This window comes from Loxodonta africana, chromosome 11 (assembly GCF_030014295.1).
Source record: "Loxodonta africana isolate mLoxAfr1 chromosome 11, mLoxAfr1.hap2, whole genome shotgun sequence".
In the NCBI taxonomy this organism is placed as follows: Eukaryota; Metazoa; Chordata; class Mammalia; order Proboscidea; family Elephantidae; genus Loxodonta; species Loxodonta africana.
The window spans coordinates 27,616,679-27,632,429 of NC_087352.1; the positions used below are offsets into that span (position 1 = coordinate 27,616,679).

At 45.1% G+C, this 15,751-nt stretch overlaps 1 pseudogene; it reads right to left on the reverse strand.

The window, feature by feature from the left end:
- Nucleotides 1-759: 759 nt before the first annotated feature.
- LOC100667093 (zinc finger protein 664-like) lies at nucleotides 760-14,468 on the reverse strand (annotated as a pseudogene).
- Nucleotides 14,469-15,751: the final 1,283 nt, after the last annotated feature.

Sequence of the window (15,751 nt, forward strand, 5' to 3'; positions counted from 1 at the left end):
AAGGCTGAATTTGTCAAGGATTTCATCTTACTTGGATTCACAATCAACACCCATGGAAGCAGCAATCAAGAAACCAAATTATACATTGCAAATTTGCTGCATAAGACCTCTTTAAATCTTTAAAAACGCAAAGATGTCACTTTTAGACTAAAGTCTGCCTGACCCAAGCCATGATGTTTTCAATCACCTTATATGCATGTGAAAACCTGACAATTAATAGGGCCAACTGGAGAAGAATCAATGCCTTTGCATTATGGTGTTGGCAAAGAATATTGACTATACCATGGACTGCCAGAAGAACGAACAAATCTGTCTTGGAAGAAGTACAACCAGAATGCTCATTAGAAGCGACGATGGTGCATTGGACGTGTTATGAGGGACCAGTTCCTGGAGAAGGACGTTATGCTTGGTAAAGGGTCAGCGAAAAGGGAAGACCCTCAAAGAGATGGATTGACACAGTGGCTGTAACAATGGGCTTAAGCATAACGACAATTGTGAGACTGGTGCAGGACTGGGCAATGTTTGGTTCTATTGTACATAGGTTTGTTATGATTCAGCGTCAACAGCATCCAACAACAACAAAAACAACATGTGGGTAAAATTGCAAAGTAGAGAATGCAAGACTCAAGTACGTGGCATGGTGCCTCCCAGCACTGACTAATTTTTTTTACTTGAGTTACCAGGCCTTCCAAGCCGGACTGGTTTTAGGTAATATCCCTAATTGTTATAAAAACAGGTTCCAAATAGACAGGCAAACAAAACATGTCCATGTTAGGAGTAGCATCTGAGCACCCAGTGACCTCAGTAATGAACAAAAATGCAGCATACTAAAGGGTCACTACTTCATTTTGTTCTATCGAACATAGGGTTGCTACGAGTGGGAACCTATTTGACGGCACCTAACAACAACAACAACCTTTTGTACAGGAGTCCTGGTGGCGCAGTGCCCTAGCAGAGCACTCAGCTTCTAATCGAAGGTCACCAATCCAAATCCACCAGCCACTCCACAGGAGAAAGACGTGGCAGTGTGTGTCTGTAAAGACGACAGCCTTGGAAATCCTACGGGGCAGTTCCACTCTGCCGTATAGGTTCACAATGAGTGGGAATCAACTCAACGGCAATGGACAATTTTTGTACCTTCTAAAATTAGAATAATGTTTTTTTTGTCCTTATTTTTTGGTAGCACAGTGTTTAAATATTAGTAGCATTTAAAAATAGTTCAGAAATATGATGTTCAACACCACAATATTATAAAAACTCAATATATTTCAGGCATGGCAGGTCAATCTATAAGAGAAACGATAATCCTGGATATATTTATGGCAATAACACAATCACATGTAAAGAGGATTAAGGTGTATAATTGCTAAATACAATGAATAAAACAAATTTTTATTAATACTAATACATGTTTAAAATATACACAAATGCTAGGTTAAAAAATAGTAATTTACAATTCATTACTCCACAGTGTTATATTGGAAAATGTGATGAGTAAATATGTTATGACAGATAGGCTTAATTAAGCAACTCAACCATAAAACTAAATAAATCGAACAAATAGTGAACGAAAATGACAGACTGAAAAGAAGATCTAAATAAAGCAGAGATAAACTATGGTCCTGAATGGGAAGCTTCAATTTTGTAAATATCTCCATAAACTAAATGTAAGTGTCACTAAGCAATGTTAACACAATCAAATGCTAACATTACAAATTTCCTCTGCTGGGGAAAGAGAAGAGAAATAAATGAAATCACTTTTAATAGGATGATTAACTTTACCAGGTATTGAAAAAATGCAATTAAAATTTGGCTTTAGTCAATAATCTGATGATAAAATCTAGAGTATAGAACACAGAGTCTAGAAAACGTTGCAAACTATTTTATATGTAGAAGGCAGATAAATATATAGAGAGATAAAACTAGCTCTACATATTCGTATATAAAATAGAGACAGATATTTATATGCATGAAATATATTAAGAACAGCATATGAGTAAAAAGGGAATTTAAAAATCAGATGGGAAAGAAAAGTTTAGTCAATACACACTAGGAAAACATTTGCAGTTATTTATAAAAATAGAACTCAATTTCTACTGCATGCCATTTAGACAAATCAATACATTTATATACTAATACATAAATATAAAAATTAAAATCTAACAGATAAGCCATATAGAAGTATATTTCTTTAAAACATGGCTTGTGATAAGTACTTCATAAGCAATACACAAAACAGAACCATACAGTAATTTAAGATCACTGTAGTATGTAAAAAATTAAAAAATTTTATAAGATGAAAGGCACTGAAGAATAAAAATATAAAGGTGAAGGACAGAACAAGTAACATCATTTTCCGTAAGAACTATGGGAAAAAGGAGGCTATTGATAATCATCTAAGTGCCCTTCCTAATCAGTGACTGAACAAGCATGTTTTCTAACTTCGAAAAATATATATATATAAGCATTTCTCAAAATAAACTCATAAATATAAAAATACTTTTTCACAGAAATTGTCATGCAAATACAAAATAGATACCACTTATATTTAAAAATTATATGTTTCCAAAAATTATATTACATTAAATTATATATATACATAGTATTTAAAATTCTGCCAAATGTTTAACTCATGTTCACACCCTCACTTTGCATAACAAATACATGGAAATTTCTCATTACCTTCATGGACAAACACAAAATGAATTAATTGTAATTTCTCAGTTTGAAACTTTTTTTAGTGGCTAAGAGTAGGATTCTTCTGGATTTTAAGATATTATTAGGTAAAAACTTAAAGTTTTATTAGCCACATTTTATTAAATGCCACTTTTTAAAACCACCTAAAATTTAGATGTTTCCCAGAAAAGTCAAAGTAGGATTCATCAAACAAGAACTGTCTTCAGTTTTGTAATAATATTTCCTTGCTTAAGGTCCCTTAGTGGTGAAAGAGGTTTGTAGTCGACTGCTAACTTAAAGTTTTACATTTTGAACTCCTCAGTGATAATGCAGAAGAGAGTCCTGGGGATTTACTTCCGTTACAATTACAGCCAAGAAAACTCTGTAGAACAATTCTACTGTTTAACACATGGGTTTGCCACTCATTGGAATCAACTCCACAGCAACTAACAACAACGCATGCATATAGATTTGTTCAAAATTTAACCATCACATGCCTGTCATAAACCTGGAATGTAAGTTTTCTGAAATGTTTATTTCCAAACTGCGCTGAGGCATGGTAGCAACGGTCATACAAAGTGTGTCCAGGCATAGTACCATCAGAAACTGACGCACCACTGGCTCATATGGTACCTGATATATTTGTGTGTTTCCACCCTGTGTTGATATGGGCTAGCAAAACACAGCCACACTGCATATTTCCAGGTATATTACCATCTGTTATAGATTATATTGTGTCCTATAAAGGTTGAAATCCTAGTTCCTGTGCTGGTGACTGTGACCTTGTTTGGAAACAGGGTTTTTCTCTTAAGATATTATCAATTAACCAGGTCATACTGGAGTAGGGTGGGTCCTAATCCCTTGTGAGTGGTGTCTTATAAAAGGGGAGACAGACATGAAACGGACTCACACACAGTGGGAATGACAGACATCATATGAATATACATCTGTAAGATAAGGAACACCAACAGACACCGAGGGCTACCAGAATCTAGGAGAGGGGCATGAGCAGTTCCTCTCTCAGAAGGAATCAACACGGCCGATACCCCGATTTCGACTTATTGTCTCCAGAACTATGAGACAATAAACTTGTCTTTAAAGCCATCCACTTAGTGGCATCTTGTTATGGCAGCCCTTGAAAACTAAGACATCAACATATACTTATCTACTGGGACCGTATCTCACTCACCTGTCTCATTAATATCTAGTTTATGGGAAATATGGGCGGGGGGGAGGATGAGCAGTAAAACAGCCTCAGAGAGATACAAAAAGACAAATCTAGAATGTTGAAAATTTTAGGGACAAAAAACAAAAAAAAACACCAAACCTGTTGTCATTGAGTTGATTCTGACTCATAGCGACCCTCTAGGACAGAGTAGGGCTGCTCCATAGAGTTTCCAAGGAGCACCTGGTGGATTTGAACTGCTAACCTTTTGTTTAGCAGCCATAGCACTTACCCACTAGGCCACCAGGGTTTCCTTAGGGACAAAAGATTCAGTAAATTCAAATAAAGAAGAGGAAGGTAATGCCTGTAAGTTACTTAGGGACACAACCACTGCAATGCAGTGAATTGCTTTAATACGGCCCTTCTAGCCATGGTCTTGTGACTCCCACAAAATGATTGGGTGGGACTATGCCAATAAGGTGCTTGTGGTGCACCAAGGGAATTGCACATTTTTTCTAATGCAAATAAGGTGCTTGCAACACTTATAATGGTGGGCCATACAAATAAGGTGCATGGAACCCCTGTATGGGATTGGTCAGTATGAAAATAGTGATGGCAGCATCTGACCTCCTGTAACTTCACAAGCGGGTAGAAGAACCAAGATCAACAGCCCAAGGCTCATTCCTATGAGGCAGAGGTCAGACATGCCACCTGTTCTCCGCCATTTTTACCAATTCTGATACAACCATCCCTCCCACGGCACTCTCTACTTCTGTGCTGGGTTTGATAATTCATTGCAGTGGCCACACTGAACTCATAGACAATATTCACGATTATGGGGTTTATTAGGAAACTAACAGGTTACATTTCAGGTTCAGGAATGGGCAGAACACAGTGCTTCCATCAGGACAGTCTCTTCTCAGCTGTGCCTGCAGGCACGACTCTCTCTGGCCCCTCGGCCTCTGCTCTGCTTGAGTGTTACAAAGTTCTTTTAGCTATTCCCATAGGTGCCCAAGGAAACCCTGGTGGCATAGTGGTTAAGCAGTACAGCTGCTAACTAAAAAGTCAGCAGTTCGAATTCACCAGGTGCTCATTGGAAACTCTATGGGGCAGTTCTACTCTATTCTATAGGGTCGCTATGAGTCAAAATCGACTCAACGCCAACGGGTTTGTTTTTTTTTTATAGGTGCCCAAGGGCAACCCACTCTGCCACTAAGCTCAAAGGCACTCAGCTCTAGCTCTGTGGGTCAGCGGACCTAGCTCCACTAAGCACCCAGAGGCACCCTACTCTGCCAGCAAGCTTCCTGCCTAAAGGCACTCAGCTTTCTTACTCTGGGCTGAGAAGCCCATCACCCTATCTCTGCCACAACTTCTCGCTTTCTTCAGTGTTACAGCTGTCTCTCTCTTGGTCTCCTGGCTCCAGGAGCTTCTCAGTACAAGGATCGTCGGTCCAAAGGATGTGCTCCACTCTTGGTTCTTCTTCCTTAGATCCTCTCTGCTCTAGAATTGGCTCTTTTAAGCCTAGCAGGATAGCAAAACTGACCAACTGGGCCACAATTTCCTTACTTGCATAGTCCCACCCATCACTTGGGTGGGAGTTACAAGACCATGGCAAGAAATGCCACATAAAAGCTATCCATCGCACCTGTTTTGTCATCCTGCTAAAGAGAGCCAATCCCAGAGGCTAGGAAGGGACCTCACCACCATCAAGAACAGCCAGGTGTGAAGCATATCCTTTGGACCCGGGGTCCCTGCGCTAAGAACTTCCTAGACCCAGGAGACAGAGAGAGCTGTTAAAACTGAAGATGGCATGCAATAGCAGGGGCACGGACCAGCAGGCTAAGATTGCTGACCCACGGAACAAGAGAGATGAGTGCCTTCAGGTAGGAGGCTTCCTGGCAGAGTGGAGTATCTCTGGGCACTTACTGGTGGAGCTAAAGAGCTTTGTAACACTTGCCCTAGCAGGATAGAAGCTAGGCCAAGAGTTGAGAGGCCTGCCTGTAGGGATGGCCAAGAAGCTGTCCTGATCAAACAACTATCTTGAGTTGTGCCTGATCCTGAATTGTAACCTGTTATTTCCCTAACAACCCCCACAAACCTGAGTATGGTCTATGAGTTCTGTGTGGCCACTGCAATGAATTATCAAGCCCAGTAGACAAGTAAAATGTGCCATGGGAGGGATAGCTGGTGTTGGAAATGGTAAAAAGGTTGGAGAGTAATAGAGGTATGTCTGACCTCCACCTCATAGGAATCAGCCTTGGGCTGATGCTGATCTTTATTCTCCTCTCTTCCTGAAGTGAGAGGAGGTCTACTTCCTTGCCATTTTTACAACCACTATAAGTCACACACATACATTTTAGAACTTGTTATAAATTGGATTGTGCCCCTCCAAAATATGTGTTGGAACCCTAACCCCTATATGTGTTGACGGATTCCTATTTGGGAATAGGGTTTTCCATGTTAATGAGGCCCTATCAGTGTAGGGTGTATCCTAAACCTAATCACCGCTGAGTTATAAAAACAGAGGATTAGATACAGAAGCAAGCACAAATGTGGGAAGATACATGCCGTGTGAGTATTACCAAGGAAAACTGGATCTGCAGAAGCTGAAAGAGACAAGGATCTTCTCCCAGAGGCAACAGAGAGAGCCTTGCCCTAGATCTGGTGCTCTGATTTTGCATTTCTAGCCTCCTGTGAGAAAATAAATTTCTGTCCTTTAAAGCCATCCAATTGTGGTATTTCTGTTACAGCAGCACTAGGAAACTAAGACAGAACCTGACTGCACTGAATCTGCCTAAAAGAACACATACATTCTTGGCACAGTAATAACATACTTTTGACACTTCAAGTATTTTTGCTGGGCAGTTATTAAGTTTCGAAAGAGTCCTACAGTTGGAAGTGGACTCTGAGAGATTATGCATTAAGAGACAAGATGTCATGATTATATGTAAAACAAGTCAATAATGTGCACAGAAACAGACAAAACAACGATGGTCACAACATGATCAATAATGATGCAACATTGGGGAAAGGCTCATGGGGCTTCATAGCAGTGCTTTCCAATTGTGTATATATTTGCAAACACCTATTACAAGAAGCAGAGTATGTTCTTGTATCAATAGGTTTGTATTTTAAGAAGGATGGATTAAAAGGGGAAGAAGGAATCTTTTGGTCTCAGGGGTTTAAGTATGTATCAAATTGTACACTTGACTATTGCTGGACTTCAGGGCACAGGGATCTTTTGTAGGGTCTGGGGAAATGCTTCCCCTCAGCAGGGGGAAAGACATGCCTTGGGAACAAGGGAAAAAATTCATGCTGTTCCCAGAAACACTAGAGTTGCCACAACTGTAGTTAATTAAGGTAACCTCTGGTCTCACAAAAATTTCAGGCATACAGGTCACAAATCAACACCAAAATCCCCTGCACTCTTTCCTAGGAGATCATGGTCAGTAAGGCACATTAGGCCAAACCTCAGTGACAGCTACTTTGCCATCATACTGTGTCCTCTGAGGCAGAGAGTTGTAGCACCCACAACAGTTGCTGTCTTGTCAGTTCTGACTCTTGGGGACTGTGTGTATCAGAGTAGAACTGTGCTCCATAGGGTTTTCAAGGCTCAATTTTTGGACGTAGATTGCCAGGCCTTTCTTCTGTGGTACTGCTGGGTAAATTTGAACCTCCAACCTTTCAGCCAGCAGCTGAATACATTAAATGTTTGTACCACCCAGGGACTCCTCCCCTTCACAGTTGTTGTTGGGTGCCATCAAGTCAATTCTGACTCATGGTGACCCTATGTGTCAGAGTAGAACTGCCCAGTGGTTTTTCTAGGTGGTAATTCTTACAGGAGCAGATTGTCAGGTCTTTCTCCTGCAGAGCGGCTGTATGAGTTCAAACTGCTAAACTTTTGATTAGCAGCCAAGTATTTAACCATTGCCCCAGACTAAATCTGTTGTAAAGCAACTACATGCCATGAACAGTCAGTTGATGATGGGTTAAACAATAAGCCCTTTATTATTGCATAAACTAAAGGAATGTGAGGTAGGTAATTATCATTGGCTGACTTGGGAGGCTAGAAAAATCCATCGTGAATGTCACATGAGACCAATGTCATGAAGAAGGTAAACCTTCTCTGCTGGCTGCCAGCAGAGCCCACACAGGTTCCTCCTGGCCAAAACTGGTTGCGGTCTATGACCTAAACAGTCAGAGAACAGAACGAAGCGCCCCTAAACTCTCAAACTATCCATGATTTACTCCAGGGAATGGGAGAAGTCAGCACAGACACGCCTTGCCTGAGTTGGTTGGGATGCCTGATGCATACTGTACGGGCCTGCCAGGTGGTATACATGAGATGGCTTCTCTCACAGAAACTGGAGGTGACATCATTCTGGCAGGGAAATAAGCAACATAGCTCCTGACAGCTTCACAAAAGCCTGGAAGCCTGGGTAATTTCACCACTCTGGAATTCTGAAGTTTGAGCTTCAAATTTAGGCAGATGGTTCCCTCATAAAGCCGCTCTTGTTGTTGCTAGGTGCTACTCAGTTGATTCTAACTCACAGTGATCCCAGGTGACAGAGAAGAGCTGTCCCACAGGGTTTTCTAGGCTGTGATCTTTACAGGAGCAGACCACCAGGTCTTTCTCTTACGGAGCTGCTGGGTGGATTTGAATTGCTAACCTTCTGATTAGAAGCCAAGCACTTGACCATTGTACCACCATGGCTCCTTAAAGCCTCTCTAGGGATGTCATATTCAATACAGACAGAACATTCTTTGCAGGTCTAAGCCCTTTCTCCTGTATGGACATTCTGGTGGTAAAGGTGTTCATTCATTGATCTCATGATACCTTTCTCTGGTGCAGAATTTTCAGAATTGACTGAGGCTGGAGTTCTGGCTAGAGGATTTGTCATAAATCCGTACTCAAGTGTGAATTCTCCAATGTTTACTAAGGCCAGAATGTTGGCTAAATGATTTCCCACACTCACTGTACTTACAAGGCCTTTCTCCAGTGTGAACTCTCTTGTGCACATTAAGCTGGGAGCGACTGCTGAAGAATTTCCCACATTCACTGCACTCATAAGGTCTTTCTCCAGCGTGAATTCTCTTGTGTACGATAAGGTGGGAGCTTCTGCTGTAGGCTTTTCCACATATGTTGCATGTATAAGGCCTTTCTCCAGTATGAACTCTTTGGTGAAGGAAGAGGCTGGAACTATGGCTAAATGATTTTCCGCATTCGGCACACTGATAAGGTTTTGATCCCGTGTGAAGTCTCTGGTGATCGGTGAGGCCGGAACGTTGCCTAAAGGTTTTCCCACGTTTGGTGCACTCATAAGGCCTTTCTCCAGTGTGAATTCTCCAGTGTTTAATGAGGATTGAGCTTTCGCTAAAGGACTTCCCACATTTTCCACATTCATAAGGTTTTGCTCGTGTGACGTTTCTGGTGTTGCATGAGGTTAACTTTGTGGGTGAAGGCTTTTCCACATTCAGTGCACTCAAAAGGCCTTTCTACAGTGTGAACTCTTCAGTGTCTGCTAAGGGAGGAGTGGTGGCTAAAGGATTTCTCACATTCACGACACTTATACAGCCTTTCTCCAGTATGGTTGCTCTGGGGGTGATCAGGTACGTGTTTGTGGCTTGAAGCTTTCCCATATTCTCTCCACTTGTAATGACCATTTCCACTGTGAAAGGCCTTCCCATACTTGGTGCTACTGTGTGGCTTCTCACTGTTGGGTATGACCTGGTGCTGGAGAAGTCTAGAGGAGACTTTGGAGTCTGTCTCAACCTCCCCATGGGTGAAGGGCTGTTCTGATACTTGGAATCTGTAGCTCTTCACAAACAAGGCTCCGTTCACATCCCTTCTGAAAGATCTCTCTCCACTATGATGCTTCTGGTGCTGGGGAACATTTGTACTGAGCCAGAAGCCTCTCATGCACTCCCTATCCAAGTACAGCTTCTGCCCAGGGTTTATTGCTTTGTGCTTAGCCAGATGCAAAATGTCATTTAAGACTGAAACACATCTCTCACAGGTGTGAGTCTTCTCGGTGCACGAGCTTGCTTGTGGAGTCCTGACCTCTGACACTCCTTCCACAGAAACTTTCTGCTCAGAAAATGCCTCCTCCTCCTCTGATCCATGGCAACAATCTGAAAGCAGAGAAATGATGAAATGCATGTTGACATCGGTAGGATGGGGATGTATCACCCAAAATGTCTGTCAGACACAAAGAGGAAATAGTCCATGGGATTGTTCTGAGGATGAGGGATCTGAAGCTCTGTTCAGAAAGGGGCTTCTTGCTATACTAGTTATTTAATGATCACAGAATGGGGGAGGCCTCACCAGATAAGAAGAGGATAAAGGGGTACAGCACGGGGAGGACAGGCAGGGTCTCCATCTCACTCCTCTGCCATCAGCCTTCAAAAAGAGAAGGCTTCTGGCTCAGTACAAATGTTCCCCAGCACCAGAAGCATCATAGTGGAGAGAGATCTTTCAGAAGGGATGTGGACGGGGCCTTGTTTGTGAAGAGCTACAGATTCCAAGTATCAGGACAGCCCTTCACCCATCGGGAGGGTGAGACGGACTCCAAAGTCTCCTCTAGACTTCTCCAGTACGTGTCTGCTGGTGACACGTACTGCTGTGCAGAAGGTTTGCTGTTTCCAACCAGAAAAATCTTGAATTGATTAGCTGGCATTTTAGAATTATTTAAAGACGTGTACACACGTTATGATACATCACGCTTGCATCAATATTGTAGAACATTGCACAGGGAGTAGTAGAGAGGAGCAGGTAGCAGATGGCTAGAAAGGCGGGACAGCCAGAGGCTGGAAGTCACAATTCAAATGACAAGAAAGCAAAGTGTCAAGTATGGGGAAGAAAAAGTTGAAACGAGGTGTGGCCAGTGGCATTTGCACCAATGGTGGTGGACACAGGACAGATTTCTGGTGTGATTTAAACACAGCCCTGCTGTCATGCCCTCCCCCAGCAGTGGCTCAGTAGGGCCAGGCCTCCTCTAGACCATCTTGCCATGTCCATTCTGAGAGGCAATTGGGACTGTCCCTGAAGCCCGTCTTCATGATGGGACTTGTATGATGCAAAACCTAAGGGAAAGACAGGACAGTTGAGTGGACACCACAGTCCCAGAGAAAATCAGCACACAACAGACCAAGGGAGAGAAAATTAATATTAGGAAAAAAAAAAAAAACTTGAAAGAAAGCCATGTAAAAACAGTCCTTGGTCCTTACAAGTAGGATATGATAATGCATGCAATTACTGACACAGAAAAGCAAGAAGAAATGTCGGCTAGGGGAAGGGGGCAGAGCTTGGGGCACAGAGGTGGTATGGATGTGGACACATCACTCAGTCAGGGAAAGGGGAGGACAAGCAGGGTGGGATCCACTGGGCTTCCAGACTCCTCCCTGCACACTCTCGGGCAGCAAGTGGTGGGGCTGCTCAGGGACTGCATTGCTCAGGGCAGTGCACAGGGCTCAGGCCTGGACTCCATAGCACCCATGCCAGGAAAGGGGGGAAGAGATAGCAGAGGCCATGGTCTGGTTGTGGAAGGACAGAGCTGTCTTTGGGGAGAAGAGCAAAAGCAGAAACCAACCTGGGACACTGGGGTCACTGTGATGATCTTACCCAGGGAGTCTATGATTATAAAGTTCTCCAGCATCACATCTCGGTACAGTAGCCTCTGAGCCTCATCAAGAAGCTCCCGCTCCTCCTGAGAGAAGTTAATGGCCACACCCTCAAAGATGACACAGCCCTGCCATGATGGGGACAACAGTTCATTCCATGGTTAGTTTGTCTCCTATGACTCCACATATCTCCCACATATCAATCTCCTATTCACCTTCCTCCCCAGCCCCCAGCTCAGAGGCGATGCCAGGAGTTGGTGCCGCTGATGCCCACTCTCCCCTTGTGATCCCACCGATCACTGTGTCAGTCTGCAGTACCAAGAGGCAGGTGGGCAGACAGATGAGGTCTAAGCTGAGCCACGTACACAGCCTCTTAACAGGCAGTTACCTGGGGTTTCCCAGATTGTGTCTCCCAGACACTACCAAATATGGGCTCATCCTTCACCCTCAGGTCCCCAACACAGGGCAGGTCCCCAACACAAGGCCCTAGGGCCATCAGTTCATGCTTCTCTCCATGGCATACCTCTCTTTGTCCCATAGCCTCTCCCACTCTGCACTCCCAGTCTCCTCCCCTCCTTGCCCCACACCAGAGCAACTCCCTGACTTCCCCACATGTTTACAGCAAATGACATCCACAGAAAACTTGTCACATTCCAACAGGATCCAGATCTACCCCAGACCTCTGATTGTCTCCACTACTGGGGCACCCCTGAGTCCTGCTGTGAAGGCCTCCCTGTCTGCCTCTGTTTCTGTCTTTAAACTCAGTCCACCAGACACACCTGATGATCGAGGATACCCACAGTCCTCTTCCACTTGCACTGCATTTCCTCCCTCCACCTAAGCCTTCTTCAAAGGCAGACCCTAGTGGTTCTCCATCTCAAACCTAGTGAGTCTACAATTGACCATTTGTGCCCCTAAACTAATCTACCAGCTTAACTGAAACATCAGATATCACCAACAGTCACCACAAAATCTTGGTGAGTCCACAGAGCAGTGACTAAGTTCCATTTGCAAACCTACTGTCGTCTTGTCTCAATAATTTCTATGTCTCCACATCTGTCTCAATACTCACTCCTTGGAAGTCTTGGCCACCTGCCAGATCATTCTCTCTTCCTCTTTCCATGGCAAGTTCTCTCCCTCAACTGTGTTTATGATGCACATCACCCCAAGCAGGGATCCAAGCAAGAAACCCAGTTCTCTTCCCCATTGCCTGCTTCCTACCCAGCTATTAAAATAACCATCATGACCAGGGTCCCCACTACTAAACGTGACCCCCAGCTCCACCCTGGTTCACATGCTGTCTGCCACCTTTTAGAAATGTGTCCATCTTGAAATCCTCCCCCAAATTTCAGATCTATGTGTCCAGCTGCCCACTTTACATTTCCGCTCATTTGTTCCCTGAAACATCTCAGACTCTTAATATGGATAAAAGAAAACTCCCGAAATCAGCGTTGAAAATTACGCCTACTACTAAGACCTCACCTAAGTCAAGGACTTTCTATCCTTCCAGTTGTTAAAATCTTGGAATTATCCCTGACTTCTTTTTCTACCTTTCTCTCTGTCTAACCCCAAATCAGAAAATCAGGGCAGGCCTACCTAAAAGACGGATACAAAAATCCAACCCACTTCTCCCACTCCACAGCTATCACACCGGCCCAGCTACCATCAATACACACCTGGACTACTGTAGGTTCTCCATGCTGTAGCCACAAGGAGCCTGATGAGACCTGGGTCAGATCGTCTCCTTCCCTGCTCCAACCCTCCCACTACTCCCATGAGCTGCAGTACAGATGCCTAATTTCTCAGGTGTGTTCAGGGTCCCCAGACTAGACGGCTAGAAGAGTGGGAGGTAAAGGGCCCCACACAGGGCACCACAATCCCAGAGAACATATGGGTAGGGTCAGGATCAGTGAGGCCCAGGAACACCCTCCACTCACCTGTGTAGGGTCCATTAAGTGTTTCTGCAGCCATGGGAAGCCATGGGAAGTGGGAGATGTGAGAGAAAGGTGACCATGGGCTCTGGCCTTCCTGCCCCTCTGTCCAGCCCTGGAGCCAGGTGACCTCGGGATCACTGCATTATCTCTGGTCCTCAGTCCTCAGTGGTGTTCTTAAGCAGCTGTGTGACCTTCGAAAAAGACTCAATCTCCCTGTGATTCACCATTACCATCCCCTTTCCAAAGTGTTCTTCTTTTGAGCAGCTTTTTAATCATCTCCCTCTAGTTCACAACCCTCCTCAGTCTGCCATCCAGACGCGATTCCTAACATTCCCTGTTCACTGCAGACACACAACGGACCCCAGGTTTCTCTGTAGCTCTGGCTAAGTCGCACCGCCAGCCTTTACCCTGCCGATCCGTCTGCCAGAGGCTCTCTCCCACCCCCTCATCACACTAAACCCGTTGCAGTCCAGGCGATTCCGACTCATAGAGACCCTACAGGGCAGAGTAGAACTGCTCCATAGGGTTTCCAAGGAGCGCCTGGTGGATTCATACTGCCGACCTCTTGTTAGCCGCCTCACCACGAGCGCCCCCTTGTGCAGGACCAGGGCCTTGCCTGAAGAGAATTGAGCAGGCGGCCCATGCGGGTTCGAGGACTGGGAGATGTGGGTCAGGACCAGGAGGACGGGTCCCTCACCTGAGTCGGATCCCTCAATACGGCGGTCGCCACGGAGCCGGTGGGCGGAGCGGGGCCAGGCGCGGCGGTCGACGTGCGGGGATCCGGGACGGCGCTCACGACGGTAACGATGAGGAGTCTCAGACCCGCCTCTGTGTCGTCGGGATACTGCCTCCCCGCGCGGCTTCCGGGTCACATCACCACTGTGCCGAAACCGCACTGCTTACACACGATCATACAACTTCATCTCACAGACGGCCAGAAAGAGGACTCCAGAAGTCCCGGCCGTAGGTGGTGCGTATGAGCAGAACTGCCCTTTCCTGGGTTCCCATTGGCTCAAGCTGCTGCCCCTCCTGGCACAGAAGTCTGGGTAATGCAGTTCGGGCATCTCCACTTCGACTCCCCAGAACAAAGGCGAAAGGGCATCGCATGGGGCCCTGGAAAGTGGCCCCCAGAACAGGAGAGGGGCTTCAAGACTTACTAAAGGGCCACAGACAGAATTCTGGATAGTGTTGGCTGCATTTGATCACCGATGTTTAGAGACATCATTTCAGACTCCATGAAGCTCATCATGCTCCTGGAGGCTAAAAAATATTATTTTAGATGCCTCCCAAGGCTACAGGTCCAAATACACATATCATTCTGAGATGGGCCACTGCTAGACGGCGACCGGGTAGGGCTAAACTAAACACCCTGACTTCCTCATTCCGGCATTGAAAAAAAAAATCGATTAAGGGGATGGGGGCGAATACTTGACGAAACCAGTCTTAGGTGCCTGCGGAGGCACAGAATAGCACACACGAGTGCAAAGAACCTCAACTTGTCCTCCCCGTAACCTGTCACAGAGAAGTCCCCCACATGGGGGGGCTGGGAGGAGCCAGGCTGCCATTTTTCCTCTACCTCGACCGTTTTGAGAGGCCTGGATCCCAGTAAGGCCGCACCGACCAGACAACGCGGTTGTCACTATAGAGACTGCCCACCAATCACGGTAGTCCACGTTCTTGAACACACCCAGAGGGGGAGCCTCCTACTCTCTTTTCCTCCCTGTATAAACCCTTGTGTCGATGGGAGAGCCACCTTGGCAACCCAAGTTCTGGTGGTGTGCTCCTTTGCTTGGCGATTCTTTCTCTTTCACCTGACCGGTGTCTTAGTGTCGCGTGGAGTGAGACGTGGAGACCCAGTAATATTTTGGCGAGCCAGCCAGGAGCCAAACACTTGGTGTTCCGGGTGCACAGGTCCCAACCCGACAAGGATCTCAGCAGCTGACAACCACTTGTTCTGTCTGGGCCCCTCTTCAGACTCTGGGCGGATGCACTCCGAACCCAAAGGCAACTCCAGAGAGGGAGGGAAGAAACTACGGTAATCAAGTAAGCGCTATTTCTGGTGGATTCCAATCCTGGCAGGTCTATAAGGTGGTCTGTGGTAGATAGGACTAGACCCCTGCCATCTGGTGGGCACTCCTCTGAGTTGAGGGAGCGTCCTTCTGTCTGAGCATATCTGGAGCCAGTGTTCTTTTGTTTGTCTGTCTTTGCGCCAGTGTGAAGCAATAAAAAACATGGGTAATACTAAAAGCATTCCTAAGTGTTCACCCTTAGGGTGTATTTTAAAGAATTGGGATAAATTTGGCTATGATCCCATGAAAAAGAAAAAGCTAATTTTCTTATGTAAAACTTCTTGGCC